The sequence below is a fragment of the Gorilla gorilla genome, chromosome 1 (genome assembly GCF_029281585.2).
Source record: "Gorilla gorilla gorilla isolate KB3781 chromosome 1, NHGRI_mGorGor1-v2.1_pri, whole genome shotgun sequence".
Lineage (NCBI taxonomy): Eukaryota > Metazoa > Chordata > Mammalia > Primates > Hominidae > Gorilla > Gorilla gorilla.
The window spans coordinates 32565594-32592843 of NC_073224.2; the positions used below are offsets into that span (position 1 = coordinate 32565594).

Here is a 27250-nt window from a genome sequence, read left to right on the forward strand (position 1 = left end):
CAGGCAGCCTATACCTCACAGTTGTGCTTGGTGCCTCGGCCACCTGTCTCCAATTTCTCTCTGCCCCATCAACCTGCCCCAAAATATTAAAGACAAAATTGTAGTAATGCAGAATATCTTCTTTCCATGAACATTTACCGAGTGATTTTGGACTATATGGTCCTAGAAAACAAAGTCTATCCAAATCTCAAGCAAAAGGCATGTGACAGGAGTCAGGCATCAAAGAAATTCATCCCAAATTAATGGACTTCAGTAACCAGACCCTGGTTCCAGCTCAGGTAGATGTTTCTACTAGTCTTAGGAGCACTGCCTCCACAGATACTCGCATTAATTATGGTGCTCCATGCATCTCCCTTAGAAAGCAAAAATATAAACATTTTTAATTGTCTTTTTGTACATTTTAATATGAGTAGAGCTCCAATCCATATAACACTCACTAAAAATAAATGTCAACTCTTTCAGTCTCTCAATATAAAAGCACATCAGAGGCAAAATAAAACCAAAGTTGTACTACATTCACAAGAAACTTGTTTTGTTTTGCTTTTAATTACATGTTGAGGAAAAGAGGGGCCTAAATGGCACCACTAGTTTTTAATGATAATTTAATTTCTTCAAAGTATCTGTCTTCTATGGAAGAGTATACCAAATTGTTCGTCAGAGCCATGGTTCATCCAGCTCAAGATCCTGGCATAGGAACTTCATGGAGGAATATGGAGGCTGTTCTCCATGTTGCCACTTTTCAATTGTATGCCATATATATTAATAAAAGGCATCAAAGACCCTGCCACTCTGTACAATTGTATAGGTTGTGCCCTGCATAAGAGGGACAGGCTGAAGACTACCTTGAGGCTGAAATCTGTCCTACACTCTGGAATTCACCTGGCACTCATCTGGAAGAAGAGCTCCTTTTTGTTTCGTTAGATCAAAGGAGCTGTATGAGCTTGCTGGGGCCTGGCCCACCTCTGAGTAAACTCACCTTTGAGCACAATGATATCAGGGAAGCTTATAAAACAATTAATAAACTTATTGTGAAGCATTTCCTTTGGGGAAAGGGTCATAGTGACATTGTAAGAGAATCAGAGTTAAAGAGACTTTAGCTAATGATTTAACAAGCAAAGCTTATGAGCTTTACCATTTTTATCATAGATGGCATTAAATGGCCATTACCTTCTGTGTAAGAATAGTAGCTTTTACTTTGTGGTGGCACTGAAAATTATTACTGGATCAATATCTGCAGATTTCCTTCTTCCAAATTTCTCCAAAAAGAAGAGTTGTAGGTTGCTATGTCATAATTTATGCTTTTTTTGTCACACTGAGTTCTGGCTAACAAAAAGATTCTCCAGGTAGTCAGTGAGTGGCAGAGTGGAAAGTTGGCTCTCTGGCACCTAGTCTCAAAGGAACAGGGATACAGCAAATATAGGGGGTTATTTGAATAAGAACAACTGTGATAGCTACTTTGAGCTATCACTATGAGTATGGAATTTCAGGGAAAGAAAAAACTATTTGGAGTATTTATAGGAAGTTTTTCTCATATTGCACAGAGTAAAACCCCTGGCTTACACTCTTTTAAACTATAGGAAAAAAATCAACATTATTTTTAAGGCTTTTTTGAAGTAACTCCATGCAAGGAGGAAGTCATGCAGGGTCCCAGTAACAATAAGTAGAGTTATTCTTCTTTAGCATTTGGGACCAATAAGAAGAACTTCCACTACTGAATGCTCATCATAATGACATTTGCAGATTAGCAAGCTTGAAATTTTTAAAAATAAAGCCACAAAAAATTTGACAAGCATTAGAGAAAGGCTTTCTAAGTAAAAAGCAAAAACCATTGAGGAAAACATTCATATATTTGAGAAAAAAATTAAAATTATTAGTATATTAAAAACACTATAAATAAGAAACCAGGATGCAATATTTGCAACGTACATGGTAGACAAAGAGTTAGTATCTGATACATAAAAAAGTTATTTTACATCAACAGGAAAAAGAAGAATTCTTTAATTGAAAAATAGTAAAAGAATACAAAGAGGCAAATTACAAAAGGAAAATAAACATAGGAGTTTAAATTCAACTGTACCAGTAACACACAGTAAGTTCCATTCTTGGCTATCAAATTGGTGAAGGTTAAAAACTGAAATGAATTCCCTGTGATGGAAGATTATGGGAAAGCAGACACTCTTCTACTCTGCTGGTTCGTCAGTATTTCTGTGTAGAGGATACAACAGTAAACGAGAAAGACAGACCCAGCCCCCATGGAACTCAAGGTCTGTGGGGAAAGCATCACAAACACAGATAGAAATAAAATAGTCAGGGTGGATTTTGGGTGTAGCTGTCGGGTAGAACCCACATTCATTACCCAACTCTTCATCTGAACCCTGTGGTGTAGACATGGGCTAGAAAGGCCAGAATCCAGTCTTTTGGAATGCATGTGGCACACAAGGTATGTTTCCATAGTAGGGCTTCTCATTAAAACCATCCCACAGGTAGGGCCAGAATCAGGATTAGGGAATGGAGGAACATGTTTTCTCTTTCTCAGCATTGAAAATAAAGAAACAAACAAGTATAAAACTACTCCCACTTCTTGTTAAGAAGAGGAAACTGTAAATATTTATAATGTAATATGAAGATTAACCTGATGTGTTGGATGTTTTTAATTCCATGATCTCAAGCCAATTCTTCTCTTTAAAAATGACCTTCTTGCCATTTAAAGTAGTTTTAAACTGTCTACATCTTAAACCATTTACTCTAATTCTGGACTATATTCTAAAAAGTAATAATTAAAGAGAAGCTCAAAGTGTTATGTTTCTCTCAGTATTGTTTGTAATAGAAAAATAAAAATTAGAATACTCTACAACAACCTGAAAACTATTTAATAAAAGATTACTAGAAGTAGTTAATATTTTTGTTTGCTAAGATTTTTTCATGAAGAAAAGTGCCCTGAGCATATTTTACATAAATAGTTTATAAAATGGTATGTTTACTACATCCAAATAGTTTTAAAATATATATAATGATGAGAAAGACCAAATGCATGCATTAAAATGTTAATAGTCATTTCCCTGGGTGGGGAAAATGCAAATATTTTGGCTTGTATTTTGAAATGTTCTATACTTTCTAAATTTTCTACAGAAATAATTGGGGAGGAAATGTATAATCCTTTCAAGTTTTAGTTTTTTGGAGTTATGCATGTCATTTAATTTCTCAAAATGATAAGGTACATAAATGATTATAATTTTTCTTTTTATAACCATGAATCATCAGGAAATCATGGTTAAAGTTTTACTCTTTAATTTTAGTTTCTTGGTAGAAAAGTACAACCTGACTCCAGTGGTATCTGTTATTTTCATTTAGGAAAGATAAAAGAGTACAATTACATCCTAGAACTGTGAGAAACTATCCACATTTCAGTGTTTAAGTGAGTTATTCCCAGGGGTGGGTTTGTGATGCCCCATCCTGTTATTTCCAATGACTATTTCTGATGTTATTTCATATTTCTCAAAGGATTATCACAATCTATGAACCATCTTTTGCCTCACCCACTCTTCAATCTTTCATATGTAATCTGTTGAAAGTTCTCCTTGATGCTTCTTTCCAAACCGATATGGTTATTTTGAATATTTCTTTGGAACGTTTAAACTACATTTTAAAATTTAATTCTTTTTAATGGCAAAATCAATTTCTGATCAATGTGGAAAAGTTAGAAAACACAGGTGAATCAAAAAAGAAAATACATCCCATAATCCCACAACCCAGAGAGGATGACTCTAAATCCCATGGTATATCTATGCCTTTTCTCATGCATAAATTTTCACCACACATCACACACACAAACATACATATTTTCACCAAATAGGATTATATTACCTATACATTTTGTCTTTTCACTTAGCAATATATACTGAACATTTTTCCAAGTCAACAAAAATGTATCTATAGTATCATTTTGAAGTGTAAAATGTATTCAACTGTGTAATGTTTATCATTTATTTAATTCTGTAATAATAAATATTTAAATTTTCTATTTTTAAAATGTTTTTAATCATTATTGTCATAAAATGCACTGCAATGAACAACCTTGTAGTTAAATTTGCACATCATCTAGCTTGAGCTACGTTTTTTGTATATATGTTGGACGCTAACAAAGTCATCAAAGTATATTCACAATTCTCTCCTCTACATGTGATGTACAATATAAATCAGTATTTCTTTTTTTTTTTTTTTTTTAGACAGAGTTTCACTCTTGTTGCCCAGGCTGGAGTGCAACGGCACGATCTTGGCTCACCACAACTTCTGCCTCCCGGGTTCAAGCGATTCTCCTGCCTTAGCCTCTCGAGTAGCTGAGATTACAGGCATGCGCCACCATGTCTGGCTAATTTTGTATTTTTAGTAGAGATGAGGTTTCTCCATGTTGGTCAGGCTGGTCTCTAACTCCTGACCTCAGGTGATTCACCCGCCTTGGCCTCCCAAAGCGCTGGGATTACAGGCGTGAGCCACTGCACCCGGCCAAGTATTTCTTAAATTTAAAAAATATGTGAATCTCTTTTAAAGAAAACATTTCTGCAGACTTCAATTTGTGTTTAATTTTTTTAATCAAGTGCCTTCTTAATATTTAGTAACATAAAGTAGGTATAAATTATTAATGCTACAGCTCTATACAACTATAAAACCAAAATGAATTTACAAAATAGGTAAAACTTCAGGACCAATGCAATTCAAACAAAGTTATTTAATATGCCACCTGGTGTTGTTTTGCTACAAGTGAATTGCTGCTTGTAGAGTGATGGCCAAGTTCGCCTTCTACTAGGCAGACTTGGAAGACTGTGTGTATCCTGCGATGGCTTTGTTCTCCTCAAGCTTTTTTCAGCTTGAAGTACTGAAAAACATTCTTTCCTACAAGCCACCTAAACATTGCTTAGCCTTCATTTTGCTGGTGTTCATCACTTGAGTACTGGCTGCCACTCACTCCCCAACCTCCACTAACCCAACGAAAAAGTAGCACAACTTAGCTTGGGTGCCAGCATCATCCTAAATATAAATGCAAATGTAGGCACTGAATTCACCAGGTTGTTCTTGGGTCTAAGGAGGTCATATAACCCAGGATATAGTTAATTATTTTTTAAAAAATAGCACAAAAACAAAATGTAAACTTTTAAAGTTTTGTAACAAACTCCCTGATGTTGTTTGGATCTGTGTCGCTACCCATCTGTGTCTCATGTTGAATTGTAATCTTCAATGCTGGCGGTGGGGCCTGGTGGGAGGTAATTGGATCGTAAGGGGTGGATCCTTTATGAATGGTTTGGCACCATTCATTTGGTGCTGTCTTGTGATAGAGTTCTCATGAGATCTGGCTGTTTAAAAGTGTGTGATGCCTCCCCGCTCTCTCTCTTCCTCCTGCTCCTGCCATGTAAGACGCCTACTCCCGCTTTGCCTTACACCATTAGTTAAAGCTTGCTGAGGCTTCCCCAGAAGCAGATGCCACCATGCTTCCTGCACAGCCTGCAGAACCATGAGCCAATTAAACCTCTTGTCTTTGTAAATTACCCAGTCTCGGGCATTTCTGTATAGTAGTGTGAGAACAGACTAATACACCCCCTAAACCCCCGTATGCCCTAGTGAAAAAGGCAAAGAAATTGGGTGTCATTGATTCACAGCAGATTCCTTCAACCTTCTTGTGTGGAGGAGAAACTTTTTTTTTTTTTTTTTTGAGACGGAGTCTCACTCTGTCGCCCAGGCTGGAGTGCAGTGGCGCGATCTCGGCTCACTGCAAGCTCTGCCTCCCGGGTTCACGCCATTCTCCTGCCTCAGCCTCCCGAGTAGCTGGGACTACAGGCGCCCGCCACCACCACGCCCGGATAATTTTTTGTATTTTTCTGTAGAAACTTTTGGCTTTCCTCAAGGAAGAATAAATGTTTAGAGTACCAGAAAGATTTAGAAGGGGATTGCTCACAATCTTGAATATGTGAGGTGCTGTGTGACATACATTTACATACATTGAAAGGCTTAGCCAAATTCTGGAGGCAGTATTTCTTAGCAGTTATTTGAACAACAGGCATTGGAGCCAATCAGGTTTGGTATATAATCCAGATTCTGTTTCTCATTTATTTTCTTCTTTGGGGTATGTTACTTAAATTCTCCTACCTTCTCCTTTGTATTTGAAACTGTAACCTGAAACTTTCAGGTATGTTGTAACAATCAAATGAGGTTTTATGTGTAAAGAAACTCTAATGCTGCTTTGTACTTGTATAAAGTCTGAACTCCTTGATATGGCCCACAAGTCACTGTCTCTCTGATATCATCTCCTCCCATTCTTTTCGTAACTTATGGTCAAACTCATTCTACTATGAACATTTTGAGCTTCTTCCTGCCTGGAGAACTTTACACCTGCTGCTCCATCTGCCTGATACATTCTTCTCCCAAAATTCACAAGATACACTCAATTATCACCCTTCAGTCTCTGCTCAGACATAACTTCTGCCTAAAATAAAACTGTCTCTGTCACTCACCCAGAATTCTTCCGAGCCCTAACTCTGCTTTATTTTTCTTTCCTATAGATGTTATTGCTCCCTGAAATTATGCTATCTGTTTATTTGCTTGTCTGTCCTTTCTCTGTCTCCCCATTGAATGTTAAGTTTTTTGACATTAGGGACATTGTTTTATTTCCTATCATATCTCCAGTGCCACAACTGTACTTTCCCAAAGTGAACACTCAACATGTTAGTTGAAACTTTATCATCCCTGAAACAAAGCTTTGATATCAAGTTACAAAAAATGTAAGTCTTTCATACAGACAATTATAAGATAAATTAACATCAATTACTAAACTCCTACCACATATTTAGCACTGTAGTAAGAGCTCTAAAGAATGGGAAAAACATATGACAAGAAGTTCAAGCATGGAGCAATTGAGATGATATAAAATAAATGTAGTTTATTACCGTACGCAAGACTCTAGACTTTTTCACTTAAATTACTAATAAAAGGAACTATGGAATATAGAGAACAAATGAAAAGAAGAAAAGCATTTAAAAAACCCCACAACCATGACACCTTGGTATCTTACTTTTATTGTTTTTTTTTTCAGGTGTTTGTATTTATAAGAATAAACAGAAACTTTAACGAGTGATTCCATAATTTCAGTGGCTTAACTCTCAATAATTCACAGTCGAATGAGGGACTTTGTTCTACACAGTCATTCAGTGACAAAGTTTCCTTATATCTTGAGGCTCTCTCCTCTTCTATATGCTTAGATTCCTCTCCATTCAGCCAGTAGGTGAGTAAAGAAAGTGAGGACTGCATGTTCTATATGGATCTGACATGGAACAGCTGTATGTCAGTACAGGCTCCAGAATATTCTACTTATTCTGAAACCCAGTCTTGTGGCAATACCTAAAGCAAGGAACCTGGAAACTACAATCTTGCTGTGTGACTAAGAAAAGGTTATTATGGATTTACTGAGCAAAACAGTCTCTACCACAGCACAAAAAAATAGATAGTTGTAATATTATTTAATAATATTATTTAGTAGAAATCATAGATCTGGAGATACATTCTGACTAACAGAGATGTTTCTGTTACATTGGGAATAATTGCACCAAATCACCAGTTTACTTCAATAATAAATTAAAGAAATTACAATTGTTTTAGTTTAATTTTTATCCAGGTACCACTATGAAAGCCATTAACATGCTATATACTTTCTTAAAATTCATTTCGGTGATCATTTAAAAGATTTGTGACTCTGAGGTACAAATTGTTATTATAACTTTTGTGATAATAGTGCATCATAGTTGGCAATAATCTTGTAGGTTAATCTATCACCTTTTATAATATTACTGTCATGAGATCCTTGTGGTGTTGCTTTGCCAACTGGAAACCTCTGTGGCTGGCAGTGCCTTCTGCCTGAGTATTGTTCACACCTGCTGGACTCCTTCCACCCACTCAGCCTGGCAGGCTACACTTGGCTCGTGCTACTGGCTGGGATCACACAGCTGCCAAGGGCTAGCAGGCACAAAGTGGTGAGGGGTGTGTGGGTACGGCAGGGGAGGGTCCTGCCACTACACACAACCAGGCACACCAGTGGCTGCGATGAGGTTGTCAGCTCCAGGTGCCAGCTCCATTCAAGGCTGTGGCTGGACCAGAGGTACTTCATGCAGCTTCTGCTGTGGGCACCCGCATCTGGATGAGGGGAATGCAGTGGCGCCTGGAAACTTGGAGATGTCAGGAACCACAAAGCCCCAAAGAGGGTGTCACAACTCTGGCTTGGAGAGCCCCTAAGGTCTGGGCTCCCCAAAGGGCTACAACTCTTCTCTTCTCTCCTTAACATGCGTAGCCTGTCCCACATCCAGGAAGAATAAGTTCTGCAGACAACTGGAGGGTGAGCAAGGCAGACAGGAGCTTCATTGAGGAACAGAACAGCTCTCAGGAGACCTGAAGTGGGTAGCTCCTTTCCACAGGCAGATTGTCCCAAAAAGTGTCCAGCTCTCAGCAGAGAGGAGACCTCTAGTCTGTAGCTTCTAGCACCTTTCCACAGGCAGTTGGTCCTGATGAGTCAAGGAAACCCAAAGTAGGTAGCTCCTTCTCGCAGCTGGTAGTCCTGATCTCTGTCCAAGTCTGGCTAAGTCTAGGGTTTTTACAGGCTCAGAAGGAAGGAAGTGGATGCTGATTGGTTCCTGGGCAGCCCGGAAAAAGCACCATAAGTTCTCACTGCAATCCATGAAACTGGCAGTCCAGCCACCTGGCTTCAGGCCGTCCCTGGCTTGAAGGTGGGGCTTGACCAGGGACTTGCCCCTTTCCGCTAGGAGCCTGCCTGCCTCCTGTTGCCATCAACCTGCCATCCATGACGCGAATGGCACCCAGGCTGTTTGTGCTGAGGGGCACATGCAGGCCTACGCTGAGCTGCCCTGAGCACCCCCTCAGCCTCCCTCCCATGCTTATCAGTGCCCAAAGTCCAGAGGGGTCCCAGGTGGAAGGGGGCTGGCGTGTCAGCACTGCCCTAAGCACAGATACACCTGGTCAGATCATGACAGCACCTGGACTGGCCTCAATTTTGCTCCAGAATTGGAGTGGGTGCCAGGAGCAGGGAGAAGCCAGACAGTGGAAGCAGGCACTATTGAGCCTACAGGAAATGGGGGGCTTTCTGGGTCCCTGGGAGTACACAGATTCCCGGTCTGCAGCTGCAGCCACCCAGCTGGGAGAGTAGGGTTCCCACCCCACCAACTCAGCAGTGTTGTCTCTGGCCTGCCAGCTCCATTGAGTATGCAGCCCTGGCCCACACCTCCCCTGTTGCAGCTGGTGTCCCCCTAGTGGCTTCTTCTGATGGACCACCTGCCGTCATTGCTCATCCTATTTTGAGCATTTATTTTCATTCATAGCACAGTTAAGGTGAACTACATATTAGGACATTTTTTTCAAAATGTTTATGACGTATTTTCTGAACCCTTGCCTATCTAGTGATAGTTTTCTATTGCTTTCATATAGGAAAAACTAATTTGTGAATAAAATGCTTATATCTCAACATTTCTCCTTGAAAAAGTGTAACTATGGCAGAAAAATGAAAATCCAGCCTGTTTTTTGTTTCTTCTTGCTGTCTTATATTTTTACCCAAATAACATGCAAATTCTTTTTTATTAGTATTGCCAAGAATTTGCTGAGGTTTTCCAATTTCATAAGTAAACATTTTTCAGCTCCACAAAATTTTCTGTAATTATGTTATTTCTTCTCTTCCTGTTATTTTGATTTCTTGTCCAGAAAAAAAACCCCAGAATCCTTATATTAGATGTGTGTTTTCTGTCCTCCACATCTTTCATATTTTCTTTCATCACTTTCATCTATTTGTTTTATTTTATATTCTTGGAAAACCTCTCAAGTTGATTTAATTCCTGTTTTCATGAAACTATGGGAAATAAAGTCATGAAAAGAGCAATGAAAATACAATGGAATGGAAATTAACGGAACTACATATAATATTTTGTGAAACCAGAATTGCAAGAATATTTAATTCTTCCTGAAGTATACATCTGGGAAGACATCAGGCAGGAGGTACACGTGGCATAGCTCTGGAAAGACAAGTATGTTTCCATCAGTTGAACAAGTCAGCAAATGTTATTTTAGGCAGAAAAAAGAACATATTTAAGGGCATCATGTGTCATTACAAAATGTGCTGTTTTCAGGGGCCAGAGAGATATTCCGGGGGGCTGAATCTTAAACTCTCATGAGAGGAGTAGTGGTAGGAAGCTGATGTGGTTTGAGGCCAGATGGTGACCCTTGTGATATACAGGTGGGTTAGAGTAAGGCAGGTGGATAAAAGGAACAGAGGAGAGAAGGAAGCCTCTACCATTCTAGCTTGGAAGAATGGCTAGATTATTTTTACATTTATTAAGAGAAATAAAGATAGAGGAGCATGTTTGCTAGAAGATAACTAGCACAATTTAAAAATATGAGATTTGAATGTCTATAAGGTTTTTGGATCACACTGTCAGAATGTGTTTAGAACTATGAGCCTTGCACTAAGAAGAGATATTAGGATTCCGTGGAGATTTGAAAGGATATAAAGGAGTTACATCTCAGTGTTTGAGATTTCCCAGAGTAAGTATCTGCAATGGAAAAAGAACTGGTATTGGACCACTTGGGAATATCTCTCTTTAATTTTCAAAAAAGAAAATATAATGAATGAGAAAGTGGTCAGTGGTGCCAAATTATTCAGAGTGATCCAGTAAGATGAAGAATTTAAAATGCCATTTTCCTGACTTGAAAATTAGAGGTGATTGAGACCAGGATGAGATCAGCTGCAGCTGAGTGATGTTTGGGGAAGCCAGAAGCCAGAGTGCATTTGGCAGAGCAGTGAAGGCAAGGTGACAAAGGTGAGGCAATGAAGGTCTTGCTTAGCAATAACGAAGCCCATTGCATTTTTCCTGATTTACAACTGCAAACATTTAGCATTTCTACTGTCACCAAAGTGTTTGCATAAGGGCAACTTTGCTGCCCACGAGGGAATTAGGCTGCCAATTTCCTCCTGCCTGAATATCATGTTATAAATCAAGGTATAATTAGAGAAGAGAAGCACAAAGGTATGCATTACTCTGGAGTGCATGAAATTTTGGAAAAGCATCAATGAAAACACTTTTGCAAATCACTGTGTGTAAGAATGGACTAATTCTGTAGTAGGTCACAATGTCTCCCTAGGGTCATGGCCCCCACAGACCATTCTGTCACCCCCACTCTGCTTCCATATTTCCATTTTCACTCCCATCACTTTGCTCAATCTCAGTCCCCTGCTCAGACTCTGCTACATTTGTTACAGCATTCAGCAAAGAGTTCAGAGTTCCTTAAGTGCTGTGGATCTAGTAGGGATGTAGAGATACCAACCTGTATGAAGCTATAAAACCTTTTTTTTTTTTAATCTCTTCTCTTCCCTCAGTTCTCTATTCTCCAATAAAACCTAGAGATATATCACATTTTGTCAGCATGAGAAACTTTCTCTATTAATCCCTAGTTTTAGTTGCCAGGATATCTGAATCTCAAGAATACCAATGTTCTCTTTGTATCATACTTGCACCTCCCAGGAATTATAATCCACAGCTCAGACAAACTTTTATAAGGAGATCATTTGCTTCAGCTTATATCTTTGTAACTTTTAACTGCTTTTAAGGCTTACAACAATGTAATGCATGCTTATTAAGAAAATTAGAAAAATACAAAAAGAGCATGATAAAAAAATCCTACAGTAATTCTACAAAACAGAAACTGAAATATTTTTATTTTGGTATGAGGCTTTCAAATTGACTTTTAATTTTCAAACATTACACAGAAAGAAAAATATACATACACTTTTAGCTAGCCTTTTAAAACTGAAAAGCATATGTCTGGATTAAGGACCAATAATACAAAAAGTTATATAGTGAAAGTAAATCTATCTCCTTTGCCTCACAACCTTAATCCTGTTTCCCAGGAGCAACCCATGTTAGCATTTAATTCTGTACCCTTCCAAATGTTCACTGGCATGTAAAAGTATGCAAATTGTAGAAATAAATTCACTTTAAATAAACTTAATATACTGCACATACTGATTTATCCTGCCTTTTTAACTTAATTTTTAATTTTCTCTTAAATATTTTCAGATAAAATTACTTTTATTAATTATATGTTATTTATTTATTCAAGTGAGAAGTTTCAATATTTGGTTTTCTTTTCCTGCATTACTTTGCTTAGGAAAATGGCCTCCAGCTCCATCCTTGTTGCTGCAAATGATGTCATCTCATTTTTTCATGGCTGCATAGTATTCCATGATGTATATGCACCACATTTTCTTTATCCAGTCTACCACTGACAGGCACCTACGTTGATTCCATGTCTTTGCTATTCTGGAAAGTGCTGTGATGAACATACGCTTGCATATGTCTCTATGGTAGAACAATTTATATTCCTTTGGATATATACCCAGCAATGGGATTGCTGGGTCAAATGGTAGTTCTGTTTTAAGTTCTTTGAGAAATTGCCAAACTGCTTTCCACAGTGGCTAAACTAATTTACATTCCCAACAGCAGTATATAAGAGTCCCCTTTTCTCCACAATCTTGCCAGCATTTGTTAATTTTGACTTTTTAGTAATAGCCATTTGGCTGCTGTGAGATGGAATCTGATTGTGATCTTGATATGTATTTCTCTAAAGTTTAGTGATATTGAGCATTTGTTCATATGCTTGTTGGTCACATGCTTCGGGATTTTTTTTTTTTTTTTTGCTTATACATTTGTTTAAGCTCCTTATGAATTCTGGATATTAAACTTTCTTCTGCTGGCTTTGGGGTTGGCTTGCTTTTGTTTCTTTAGTTCCCCTAGTTCAAATGTTAGGTTCTTAATTTTTGATCTTTTTAACTTTTTGGTTAGTGGACATTTACTGCTATAAACTTCCCTCTTAACACTACTTTAGCTGTGTCCCAAAGATTCTGATATGTTTTTCTTCATTCTCACTAGTTTCCAAGAAGTTCTTGATTTCTGCCTTAATTTCATTATTTACCCAGAAGTCACTCAGGAACAGGTTGTTTAATTTCCCTGCAATTTTATGGTTTTGAGTGATTTTCTTAACATTGATTTCTATTTTTATTGCTCTGTGGTCCAAAAATGTGGTTGGTATGGTTTCAGTTTTTTTTTTTTTTTAATTTGCTGAGGATGGTTTTATGACCAATTGGGTGGTCAATTTTAGAGTACATGCCATGTGCAGATGAGAAGAATGTATAGTATGTTGCTTTGGGGTTGAGAGTTTCGTAAATGTGTAATAAGTCCATTTGGCCAAGTGATGAGTTCAGGCACCGAATATCTTTGTTAGTTTTCTGCCTTGATGATCTAATGCTGTCAGTTGGGTGTTTAAGTCTCCCACTATTATTATGTGGTTATCTAAGTCTCTTCTTAGGTCTTTAAGAACTTGCTTTATGAATCTGGGTGCTCCTATATGGGATATATATATATATATATATATATATATATATATATATATATATCATTTTAAGGAATATATATATATTATCATTTTAAGAAATAACCATATGATATATTATATATCATATATAATATAGTATATATGATATATATAATATAGTATATATATCATATATATTCATATATATCGTATATATTCATATATATGATATATATATCCCATATATATCTATATAGATATATATTATATTATATATTTATATTTTATATTATATTATATATTATATGATGTATAATATATCTATTATATATGATCTATAATATATCTATTATATATGATCTATAATATATCTATTATATATGATGTATAATATATCTATTATATATGATCTATAATATATCTATTACATATGATCTATATCTATTATATATGATCTATAATATATCTATTATATATGATCTATAATATATCTATTATATATGATCTATAATATATCTATATATTATATATGATCTATATCTATATATTATATATGATCTATATCTATATATTATATATGATCTATATCTATATATTATATATGATCTATAATATATCTATCTATTATATATGATCTATAATATATCTATCTATTATATATGATCTATAATATATCTATCTATTATATATGATCTATAATATATCTATCTATTATATATGATCTATAATATATCTATCTATTATATATGATCTATAATATATCTATATATTATATATGATCTATATATTATATATCTTATATCTTATATATTATATATAAGATATATATTAGATATTACATATAAGATATATAATGTATAATATATTATATATCAGCTATATAATATATATTATATAAGATACATATATTATGTATTATATACATAATACATATGGTATATTATATATTATATATCATAGATTATATGGAAGATATATATCATATATCATATAGATAAGATCTTATATAATATATATAAGATTGTATATATATCATAGTTAGATCTTCTTGTTGAATTGAGCCCTTATTATTATATAATGGCCTTCTTTGTCTTTTTACGTTTATTGTTTTAAAGTTTGTTTTGCCTGAAATTAGAATAGCAGCTCCAGCTTTTTCTGTTTTCCATTTCCTTGGTATATTTTTCTCCATCTCTTTCTTTGAGCTTATGCATGTCACTGTATGTGAGATGGGTCTCTTGAAGACAACATACCATTGGATTTTGCTTCTTTATCCAACTTGCCACACTGTGCCTTTTAACTGGGGCTAGCCCATTTACATTCAAGGTTTGTATTGATATATGAAGACTAGATTCTGTCATTGTGTTATTATTAATAGCTGGTTATTATGCAGACCTGTTTGTGTGGTTGCTGTATAGTTTCACTGGTTCATGTTTTTAAGTGTGTTATCGTAGTGGTTGGTAATGGTCTTTCTATATTTAGTACTTCCTTCAGGATGTCTTTTAAGGCAGATCTAGTGGTAATAACTTTCCTTAGAATTTGCTTGTCTGAAAGGGATCTTATTGTTGCTTCACTTATGAAGCTTAGTTTTGATGAATATGAAATTATTTGCTGGAAATTATTTTATTTAAGATATTATTTAAGAAAAAAAAAATACTAAATATAGGCCCCCAATCTCTTCTGGCTTGTAGGGTTTCTGCTGACAGATCTGCTGTTAGCCTGATGGGGTTCCCTTTGTAGGTGACCTGCCCCTTCTCTTTAGCTGCCTTTAACATTTTTTATTTCATTTTGACCTTGCAGGATCTGATGACTATGTGTCTTGGAGATGATCTTCTTGTGAAGAGTTTTTCAGCGGTTCTCTGCATTTCCTGAATTTGAATGTTGGCCTTTCTAGTGAGATTAGGGAAATTTTCATGGATGATATCTTAAAATATGTTTTCCAAGTTGCTTGCTCTCTCTCCCTCTCTTTCAGGGACACTAATGAATCATAGATTTGGTCTCTTTACATAATCCCATGTTTCTCAGAGTTTTTTTTCCTTTTTCTTTACTGTTTTTTCTTTATTTTTGCCTGAGTGAGTTATTTTTGAGATCCAGTGTTTGTTCTCTCAGATTCTTTCCTCAGCTTGGTCAATTCTGCTATTAATTCTTTGATTGTATTCTGAAATCCTTGGAGTAAGTTCTTCAGCTCTATCAGATCAGGTTGGTTCTTTCTTAAAATGATAATTTTGTCTTTCATGTCCTGTATCATTTTATTTTTATTCCTTAGAATCCTTGGATTGGGTTTCAACTTTCTCCTGAATCTCAATAATCTTCATTCCTATTCATACTTCGAATTCTATTTCAGTCCTTTCAGCCCCTTTAGCCTGGTAAAGAACCATTGCTGAGAAACTAGTGCAGTTGTTAAAGGTAAGAAGACACTCTGGCATTTTGAGTTGCCAGAGTTCTTGTGCTGGTTCTTTCTCATCTTTGCGGACTGATGTTCTTTTATTTTTTGAAATTGTTGTCCTTTGGATGGGTTCTTTTTTTTTTTTTTTTCTTTTAACCTCTTTTATGTCCTTGGGGGTTTGACTGTGGTATAAAGTGAGTTGGTTGACTGGATTTGTTTCCGGAATGGTTTAGGGGGCCAAGCCCCAGCTCAGGATTCCTGGGCTGCATCCTCTAATTCTGGGGAGCTGGTATCAGGCCCCTGGCTTTGTCCTCTGACCCCTTGAGGTTAGGGATCTACTGTACTGTAGAGACTGAGGTGTTCCCAGACCACTGGTCACAACATTCTGATGGGTGGTGCCAGCCAAAGTGCTTCATTGAGTGATGGTAGTGAGATCTGTGATCATTTGCAAGTACCACCAACAGCAGCAGCATGGCAGGGTGCACCCTTGTTGACTGAGGTGTGGCACTGGCAGGCACAAGGGTGCTGGCCTCCATCAGGGTGTTTGCAGTGGTGGTGGTGACAGAGTGACATGGGAGAGGGGTGTGGGGCTTCTGGCATCCATGGGTGTGTTTGCACCAGTAGTGGTGGTGGGACGGGGGCAGAGCACTGGCAGGCATGGGGCTGGCACCCTCCATGCATGTGTTCAGGTCAGCCACTGTTTTTGACACTTGGGATACTGCCCTGAACAAGACAGAAGAAAGTTTCTTCCTCTGTAACAGGAATCCCTAGTTGATCATTTTGGGCTGTTTCCAACTTTACACATTGTAACTGTGAATCTTTCCTGTGCCTATAATTATTTCTTAGTTATATATTCCTAGAAATGCTTGTATATTATCAAACAGTACAAACATTTTTCAGGCTTTTGGACAAATATGCCAAATTACCTTCTGAAAGGTTTACATTTATATCACACACCACAGATGAACAGCATGACTATTTCAACAGTCCCTGACAAACAATATCCTCCTTTCTCCTTTCATTAAGACAATAAAATCAATCCTTGACTAAGCTACCAAAATAAGAGTACACAGGTTTAATTCAGATATGTAACCAAAAATAAGCTCTTGTTTTCAGCCTCAGTACATTTATATTTAATGTAAGAAATTTAAATATACTCTTAATCATTATTTCTAAACAGTATATCTAAAAACTTTAGATAGTCCTTTGTACAAAGATTTCATTTATAAACAGAGCAACTACAGTAATAATAATAAGAAAACAAAATTTCTTGGGCAAAATTAGGTCACTCTCATATTTTGGGGAAACTAGAAACCTGGCTGCCTTATACAAGCAGTGATTCATTAATACTAATTGGTGCTTTTTTTTCCATGCAAGAGAGAAAACTGTTCTAGATCCTAATCATTCCTTATTACAGTAACAGCAGGCTGTATTTAATCTGCTACTCAACTCTTCAGTTACAGAATCAGCTGACCTATAATTAAAAGACATTTAAGTCTTAGAGGGAAAGAAAAACAAATCCTAATGATAAACAGATAGCAGAAATTCCCAACCATGCTTCCCTCACCTTGGGTCCTCCCACTTCTGCAATCCTGCTGTCAACTTCACTCAATTCTTTTCAGGGAAATGGAAAAACTGCTCCTTCTCCACTCTAAAATTAAATAATAAGAATGAGCATGTGACATACACAATTACACAAATGTCTAAATATGTTAGGATGGAATTATAATTTTCTCTTTATATTTAATATTAATTGTGTCTTTGAATATAAAATACATATTTATGTGAGAATTTTGAAAAATATAAAATACGTAAGAAGAAGTAAAAAGCCTTGCTGCAGAGAGGTATACACTATTAATAGTATACTGTGTTTTCTTTCACTCTTTTTGCTATATTTACATCTTTTTTTTTTTTTTTGAGATGGAGTTTTGCTCTTGTTTGCCCAGGCTGGAGTGCAATGGCACGATCTTGGCTCACCACAACCTCCGCCTCCCGATTCAAGCAGTTCTCCTGCCTCAGCCTCCTGAGTAGCTGGGATTACAGGCATGCGCCACCACTCCCAGCTAATTTTGTATTTTTAGTAGAGATGGGGTTTCTCCATGTTGGTCAGGCTGGTCTCAAACTCCCAACCTCAGGTGATCCACCCGCTTCTGCCTCCCAAAGTGCTGGGATTACAGGTGTGAGCCACCATGCCCCGCCCATATTTTTGTATTAAACATACACATACAATTTTGTTAATGGTTAGAAAATTGAGGCAAGATTGTGAGTTGAAAAGCACGCAGGTTCTACAATTGGACTGCACGGGGAAAAATTCTGATTCTGCCTCTTTTTACATGTGTGTCTTTGGGCCAGCCACTTAACCTCTCTGAGCTTCAGTTTCCTCACTTGTAAACTGGTAATAAAAATAGCACATATCACATGAGGATATTTTACAGAATGAATAAGATAAATATCTGCCAGGTAATAAACAGTCAGCAAATGTCAGCTACAGTAAAGCTTTTTAATTTGATTTTTTTTCCAGTTGAACACATATCACCGTCATTGTCTCTGTGACTAAAAAATGCTAAGAACATCACTTTAAATAGGTCTATAATATCCTATTACACGGGAGTTCTGTGTTGAAAATTTCCCTTATTGGACATTTTAGATAGTTTTCATTTTTTCACTTCTATAAATAGTATTGCTGTGAACCTCTAATGATTATCATCTCTGATTATAAGGGCACTTATTATATTTTGAAATAGTGAATTAAAAGGATTAAACTTTTAAAGCTCCTTGACACATATTTCTCAAGTGACTTTCAAAAGTAAGTTCTCCTTCCCTCCAGTAAGCTGTACAGTCTCTGGTTTACCTTTTTTTTTTTTTTTTTTTTGAGATAGAGTCTCGCTCTGTCACCCAGGCTGGAGTGCAGTGGCGTGATCTCGGCTCACTGCAAGCTCTGCCTCCCAGGTTCACGCCATTCTCCTGCCTCAGCCTCCTGAGTAGCTGGGACTACAGGCGCCCGCCACCACGCCTGGCTAATTTTTTGTATTTTAGTAGAGACGGGGTTTCACCGTGTTGGCCATGATGGTCTCGATCTCCTGACCTCGTGATCCACCCATTTCGGCCTCCCAAAGTGCTGGGATTACAGGCGTGAGCCACCGCGCCCGGCCTGGTTTACCATATTTAACAATGCTGGTGACAATCATGTCAACATTTTTGATTGATTGCATATGTGAAAAACGTATTTTACTGATCTTTCAATTAGAAATTATTTTATTATTAAAGAAACTAGACATGTTAAATCACTTCAGAGTGTATTTCTATCACGTATTTTTGTGAATTGTGCAGTCATTCGTGTTCCTTGCTCATTTTTCTGTAGTAGTGTTGTTTTATTTTATTGATTGTTGAGTGACATTTATTAAGCAAGCGTATTTCTATTTTTCAATTAAATACTACAAAATATTTTTAGTGCTCTTTGTCTTTAAACTTTGATTTAGGTTTTTTTGAGGTAGTGAGTTTTAGATTTTCAGGTAGTTAAAACTATTTTTTTTTTCTTTCCTTTGTGGTTTCTTCCTGTTTTCCACGCTTCAGTGGCCTTTTTCATCAAACTTCTTTTAACCACCTCTCAGAAACAACCAACACAATTCATCAGTGTCATGAAGAGTTGTTTCTCGTGCAACAAATATAACAAGAAATTTTCATTTTTATACAAATAAGAAAGCATACATTTCCATTAGTAAGTTCATATTTGGCAAGACAGATCCAGGATTTCTTTCATCTTGCTAGTATCTTCATGATATTTACTAGTTATGGTGGCCAATTAGAGTAAACTATGTCCACTTCCAAATATAAATTTCTTTGTAGAATTTCTCCTTTGAGAAGTTTTGTAATAAAGAAAGACCCCAATTTGTTTTTCTAATAATGTTAGGGATGAAGTTGATAATGGTATGTCTAAGAATAGTTCTTGAATAAAAGAATGGCCTAGATTAAAAACAAAAGTGCACTTGTTAGCACCAATAGATTTATAATAACTTAATGGAATGAGACATTGTAAATAACGTTGAGGCTCAGCAAGAGTTCAATGGCGAAAACAGCTGTGACTGACTTGTCAAGGTTGTCCTGGGAATGTGAAATAAGGGAGTGGCATGTGTGCCCAGTGGATATCCTCTTATTGGTTCCTTTTAGAATCTATTCTATTTCTATGGTTTTATAAAGAAATGTTTTTTTGTTTTGTTTTATAATGAACTAATGCTTTTAAGAATCCTAGACAAAAACAAACAATCAAAAAGCTCCCATGAGCTATACTCTTCTCCAACCAGCATTGGGGTACTCAATATGTGGCTTTTTGAGACTGATACACTTCCCTAAGCCTCCTTCTGCATATTTTCAGGTCTTATTAAAACAAGGACTCCCTTACTTGAAGTGTTAACTTCTCTGTCAAAATGGCAAATGCAGTTTCTCAAATGAATTTTAGTAGCTATTTAGTGGGTTGTTAGATTACAGATCATATGTCAGAATGATGCTACGTGAGTCTAGGGCACACTTAAAAAAAAAATAGACACATCCCTGGGTGAAGGAGTCAGAAAGGAATAGACTAGTGTTGGAAAATGCCTTGAAATCAAGTATGATGCCCAGATGATGCTAAAACCATCTTTACAATATCTCCTTCAGGTAGTGGTCTCCCCCAGGCTTGAACACCACCAGATACTATGAGCTCTCATGCTATGAGAACTTGCATTTCTAAAACACCTGCCTTTACACAGCAACCCTGAAAAGGGGATATGTTTTTCCTATTTAAAGATGGGAAAATCAGCTCAGAGTAGCCAAATGGCTGAACCAGTATTTAAAATCAAGTATGTACAACATTAAAAAATGATGCTGTAGCTCCCAGTGTTACCACAAACTTGAACCCCCAAATTTATGAAAGAATAAATTTCTTCTCTATTTGCTTAAGAACCTCATTCAATAAATCAAAATTTATTTTCCTGATTTGAATAAACTGAAAGATAAATCAATTATGCTTCATAAAAGGCAGTTTTTTTTTTATTTTCAATCAGCTCAGGAAGTGTTTCTACTTTACCCTCCAATATACTCATTTGACCTGTTAATATTGTGGCAAAATCAGTCTTAGCTTACTTTAATGACTAGCCAAGACTAGACTAATCTGAGTTGCTGTATTGATTGACTATGTAAAATCTGCTAAAAGATTTGAGAAGCATTTTGAGCTTTTAAATAAGTGAAGAATCTGTAAGTTGCCTCAATCTTACTCGCTTATTGAATTAGCATGGAAAACTCTATGAAGACATGGAATAATTTAGTTCCTTAATGTTTCCTCACAAACTAGAATTTAAATACTATTCATTCCATGTCAGCTGATAGGTGCATTCTACGATATGCCCACATGGTTTGTATGTCATTCTATACTTCTGAAAAACTATAGTTTGGCCCACTGCTAGATACTAGCAAAAGGAAATTGAGCAGTAAGTCTTGTAACGACCAGTTTGCTCATGAAACTGCCTTTTCGTAGTTATCAAATGAAGATTTCCTAACAAGTGATTTAGAGAAACATTCGCCAAGTTTAGAACCTACTCAAACCTTGTTGACTTCAAGTTCTGGCCCAAATTGTAGTTATTGGTTTTGTTGGCAAAATAGGACTTTCTGTTTCTTAGAAAATCAGCAATAAAAATCTTCTTGGACATTTAAATTGCTTTACAAAACATTTTGATGAGTTAAATATAAATGAAATAGAAACATAAGGCTTACATTTCCCTTAAACACACAAGAGATTGTAAATAAAGGGAAAATGTTCATGGAAACACGTTTGGGAATATGCTAAAACTTTGAAAAATACTTAGGGACATTTGATGAGCCCAAGTGCAGCTGGATCTTGCTCAGCCATGACTCTTTTTTTTTAAAAAAAAGATAATGGATTATAAATAAAAACATACATTAATAATTCACATAAGGGATGATAGCAATGGAAGAAAAAAATCCCTCTGCATTACTTATCCAGATGGAAAAATTCTGACAGGCTTGAAAAAATAAAACATGGGAAAACTGAAAAGTTTTTATCTCTCACATAACACAGTTGTTTTTCCTGCAAAACACAACAGAATTACAAAATCCAGATGATTAAAAATGTGGAGGAAAAACTGAGTATCAGATATGGCTGTCAAATTGAATTGGTTTTTATTCTCAAACTTATCTGAAAACTAGAACTTTTCACATTGGTATACATGGGAGATTATATACATATACATACACGTAGAGAGGGAGAGAAAGAGAGATAATCTAGAATTTAAAACCTTTAAAGACAACACATTTAAAAACGCTTAAAATGTCCACTGGGTGCAGTGACACGTCTGTTATACAGAAGTCTGAGTCAGGAGGATTGCTGGAGCCTAGGAGTTGGAGTCCAACCTGGGCAACATATTGATACCCCTATCTCTAAAATAATAAAAATAATAAAATAAAATAGAATTTAAAAAACCCTCTTAATCTGTACCTGTGTAAGAAGAAAGCAGTAAGAAAATGTGATGTTTGGACCTATCCCGAATGTCTTCTTACTTGAATCAATGCAAGATTCATGCTTTCAAATAACTGTAGACTTGATAAGTTACAATGAAAACTTTGATGAAAAGCCTCATATTGGTAATTCTTAAATCAGGATTGCAAGTCCTTGGATTGCAGTGACCTATTCTTTGGGGAACTCTTAAAGGATATTCAATGAATTAACATTCCCAAATATCATGTACACAGAGCAAGTTCAAATTTCCTCCCTGAAATAAACCACAGCTTAGTTGAAACTAATATAGCTCATTCACTCTTGTATTCACTCATTTAATATATAATTATTTGCACCCACTACTGGTGCTAGTCACTATATTAGCTAGCCACTAAAAAAATACACAGTATGATCTCTGTGGTATAATAAAAAAATATATATATATGGTCTTTGTTTCTAGTTCCTGGCACAGAGCTTCTAAACCACTTGGCATTTTCTGAGTGATAAAAGTGTCTTCTATTATTCATAGTGACCCTGTTTGTAACATACCTGAGCTTAGGCTAACAAGCTGACTCACGGTGGGGTCTTAGACAGTTTCCAGGGAGAAACTGGCCACTCCAGAAATAATGCCAAACACTTGAATATAGAGTTGAAACTTTCAGCACCACTTTCTGGCCTCCAGGAAAGAGAAGGGGGCTGGTGTGATCTCAAATCACATGGCCAGTGATTTAGCCAACCATGCCTACGTAACAAACATCCAGATAAAACTCTGAAACAACTAAGTTCAGGAAGCTTCTGGGTTGGTAAAATCATTGATGTTCCAGGAAGGTGGTATGCCTACAGAAGACATGGAAGCTGTGTATCCCCTTTGTTTCCTCAATAAATATCTTGCCGCATCTGTATCTTCCATTTGGTTATATGATATAGCGCTTTCGGTGACTTCTGTAAGTTCTGTGAGTGATTGTAGAAGATCATCAAAACCAAAGGTAGGTCATGGAATCCTTTGACTATGGTCAGAATGAAAAATAGCCTAAAGACGCTGAACTTGCAGCTAGTATTTGAAGTGAGGACAGTCTTATGGTGGACTGAGCCCCTTAACCTGTGGGGTCTGTGCTGACTCCAGGTAGTTGGTGTTAGAATTGAATTGAATTGTTGGACACTCAGCGTGTATAAGAAAATTACTGTTGAACGTACCCTCAAGAGCTTCCAGTTTAGTAAAGGTGACAGACACATTCCTTGAGGAAGAGAAAACTACAGGCCAGTCTCACATGTGAATATCAATTTGAAAATCTTAAGTGAAATATTAGCAAACAACTAGCAGCACATCAAGAATCCCATATTCTACTTAAGAAGGGTTCACTCCAGGAAAGCAAAGGTGATTTGAACTAAAGAAATTCATTAATGTAATCAATTTTATTAGCAGAGACAAGGATAAAGATCATATGATATACTTGTAAATGTGAACAGGCATTTAACAAAAATTCAATACACATTCATGTTAAAAATTCAATCATATATTAATGCAATATATATTTTACATATCAATGTAAAATGAGTTTAACGTGAATATTCATCAATGTTAAAGGGCATTCAGTTCAATTATATATCATTGTTTTTTAACATGCTGAGTTAATTTGTGTGTATACATATTTTATGTATGTGTGCACATATGTATATATATGTACAACTAATATATATCAATACCAAAGAAAATTACCAATCATGGAAAAAGGTACAAAACTACAACATTTAATGAGGATAAACATCAATAAGTCAAAGAGATCCAGAAAAAAAATTTTGTTAAATTTGTAAATTAATTTAGGAAGAATTTTTGTCTTTATGATGTTGAGTATTACCATGCAAGAACATATTTAACCTTTCTATTTCTTCAAGCCTACTTTGTGCCATTCAGTGTGTCATATGTACATGTACGTATTTATGTATTTTTCAACCACAAGGCCAACATCTTATTTAATATACAGACACTGGATTTTTTTCCAATAACGTCAAAGAAAATAAGGATGTTCATTATATTTACTTTTATTTAATATTGTATAGATGTAATAGCCAATGCAAATAGCCAAAAGAAAGTAAAGGCATAAAAGTTAGAAAAAGGTAAAATTATCTCTACTTGCAGATGATATGATGGCATATATAGAAAAACCTGAAAGTATCAATTCAGTACTAACATAAGCAAAATAATATAGTTAAATAAGGAGTTATAAAATTATAAAAATGAATAGTCTTCAATATATTAAAACCATGAAAGAAGATATAATGGAAGAAATGCTCCATTCTGTCTTGTCGCCCAGGCTGGAGTGCAAGGGCATGATCTCGACTCACCGCAATCTCCACCTCCCGGGTTCAAGCAATTCTCCTGCCTCAGCCTTCCGAGTAGCTGGGATTACAGGCATGTGCCACCATGCCTGGCTAATTTTGTATTTTTAGTAGAGATGGCATTTCTCCATGTCGGTCAGGCTAGTCTTCCTAATTTACAAATTTAATGAAATATTTTTTCTCTATCAGTTTGATTTATTGATGTTTATCTTCATTAAATGTTGTAATTTTGTGCCTTTTCCCATGACTGGTAGTTTTTGTGTATTGATATATATTAGGTGTGAATATTTTGGGGGTACACATGATATTTTTATACATGTATAGGATGTGTAATTATCAAATTAGGATAATTGGGATAGTGTTGCCTCAAATATTTACCTTAGTTTTGGGAACACTACAAATCTCTTCTTGCTATTTTGAAATATGCAGCAAATTGTTGTTAACACAACCTTAAACATGCCATTGGGCTTATTTTTCCCCTTTGGGGCTAGACAAATAAACGATAAAGTTCATTAGAGAGAATAAAAAAGCAAGAATAGCTAGGAAATCCCAGAAAAATAAAAGCAAGAAATGAAGAATACTTAACCAGATATTAAAGCATATCACAAAAGCTTTGTAGTTAAAATAATGCAGTATCACTACATAAATACACAGACCATTGTAACAGAAAAAAACAATACATTGATCACTTATGCAATCAAGAAAGGCATTATTGCAAACCACTGATGGCAAGGTGTATTGTTTTATATATATATATAAAATATATATAACTGGATAGCGAATGAGAAAGAAAATTAGATTTTTTTTAAAGAAGGGAAGCACATTTTATTTGTAGTGAACAATAATTCTAATTGAGTTGAATTATATTACTGTTGATCTTAGAAATCATAGAGGCTTTACATATTTCTCAGATGCATAATATAATCTATAAGGTGATTACTATGTGGAGAAAAACAAGGATAAAAGAAACCAAAACTGGAAATGGTGCATGATAAAGGAAACCAGAAGTGAGTATATTCCCACTAATTTTGAAATTAGAACCAATAAAATTAACTTCAGTTTGTTTAGCATAAGAGCATTTGCATTGCAGGCTTTTTTGATATGTAAGATAATGCCTGCAAAGTTCTAGTATTGTGCTCAGTAAAAGTAATATTATTGTTGGATTTCATATCCCCTGAAATTCCCAAAATGATATGTGTATATAACTCCTGACAGATTAACATAATATACATGTATTCAAATTTTTATTTTTAAAAATCAATTTACTCCAGATACCGAGATCCTCTTATAATTTATTTTCACTTTTATATAAACTTTTTATTTTATAATAGATTGGAACTTACAGAAGCATTGTGAAGATAGGACAGAGAGGGTTCAATGTACTCCACACGCCGTTCCCCTAATTATTAACATCTTATGTTAGAATGGTAGATTTATTACAATTAATAAAGCAATATTAATACATTTTTACTAACTAAAGTCCATACTTTATTCAGCTTTCATTTTTAAATTTCTTTAATTTTAGTATTCTTCCTTCTTTTCCAACATCCCATATAGGATGCCACATTACATTTAGTTATCATGTCTCCTTAGGCTTCTAGAGTGTTTCAGACTTTCCTTGTTTTTGATGACCTTGACAGTTTTGAGAAGGCATTTGAAGAATGTCCTTCAATCAAGGTTTAAATTGTTTTTCTCATGCTTTGACTGACGCTATGTGATTTGTCAGGAACAATTAAAAAGCTAAGTATTTCTTTTCATTACATCATATAAAGTGTATATACTATTAATGTGAATTATCACTGTTGATGTTAATCTTGACCACCTGGCTGATGTAAAGTTTGCCTTTTTCACTGTAAAGTTAATATTTTTCCCCTTTCCATACTAGACTATTTAGAAGAAAGTATCTATGTACAGCCCACACTGTAGGAGTGGGGAGTTAAGCTCCACTTCCTTGAGGTCAGAGTAACTACTTTATATAAATTATTTGGTCTTATTCTGCATGGCAGGTTTGTTTAATCTCCCCAGTTCCTTATTTTTTCAATTATGTATTTATATTAGTATAGACTCATAGATAGTTATCTTATACTTTTGTTGATAATTCAATACTCTTTCATTTATTTCATTGCTTCAATTGTTCCAGCTCTGGCCATTGGAGCTCTCTCAGTGGGCTTCTGTGCTCCATTGACATATCTCCATCATTGTGGGATTTTCTTTTGTTTAGGACTTTTTTGTTTCTGGCACTACAAAATGCTCCAGGCTTATCTTGCACATTTTTCTGCCCCAGTCCTATGAATAACCAATGTAAATGAATCACCAGTGTAAACAGTCATTTCACCAAGAAACCTTGTTCCCTTTTTACTGGAAATTGCTATTAAAAAACAAAATCTGGGTACTAGATGGTATGCTTATTTCTACTGGGGTGTCATTTCTTCTAAGTCCTCTTAGCTGAAAAAGTAAGAGAAACGTGTGTATAGCAACCCATATATATTTCTTCTTTTTTTTGAGATGGAGTCCCACTCTGTCACCAGGCTGGAGTGCAGTGGTGCAATCTCAGCTCACTGCAACCTCCACCTCCTGGGTTCAAGCAATTCTCCTGCCTCAGCCTCCCAAGTAGCTGGGACTACAGGCACGGG

The 27250-nt window shown here is 35.7% G+C and overlaps 1 long non-coding RNA gene across 1 annotated transcript in view; it reads right to left on the reverse strand.

The window, feature by feature from the left end:
* LOC109027659 (uncharacterized) overlaps positions 1-27250 on the reverse strand; it is a 211703-nt gene that overhangs the window by 10613 nt on the left and 173840 nt on the right. The window contains exon 4 of the long non-coding RNA XR_008677456.2: positions 17361-17444. This is a non-coding gene — a long non-coding RNA (uncharacterized lncRNA). The remainder of the gene's footprint in view (positions 1-17360; positions 17445-27250) is intronic.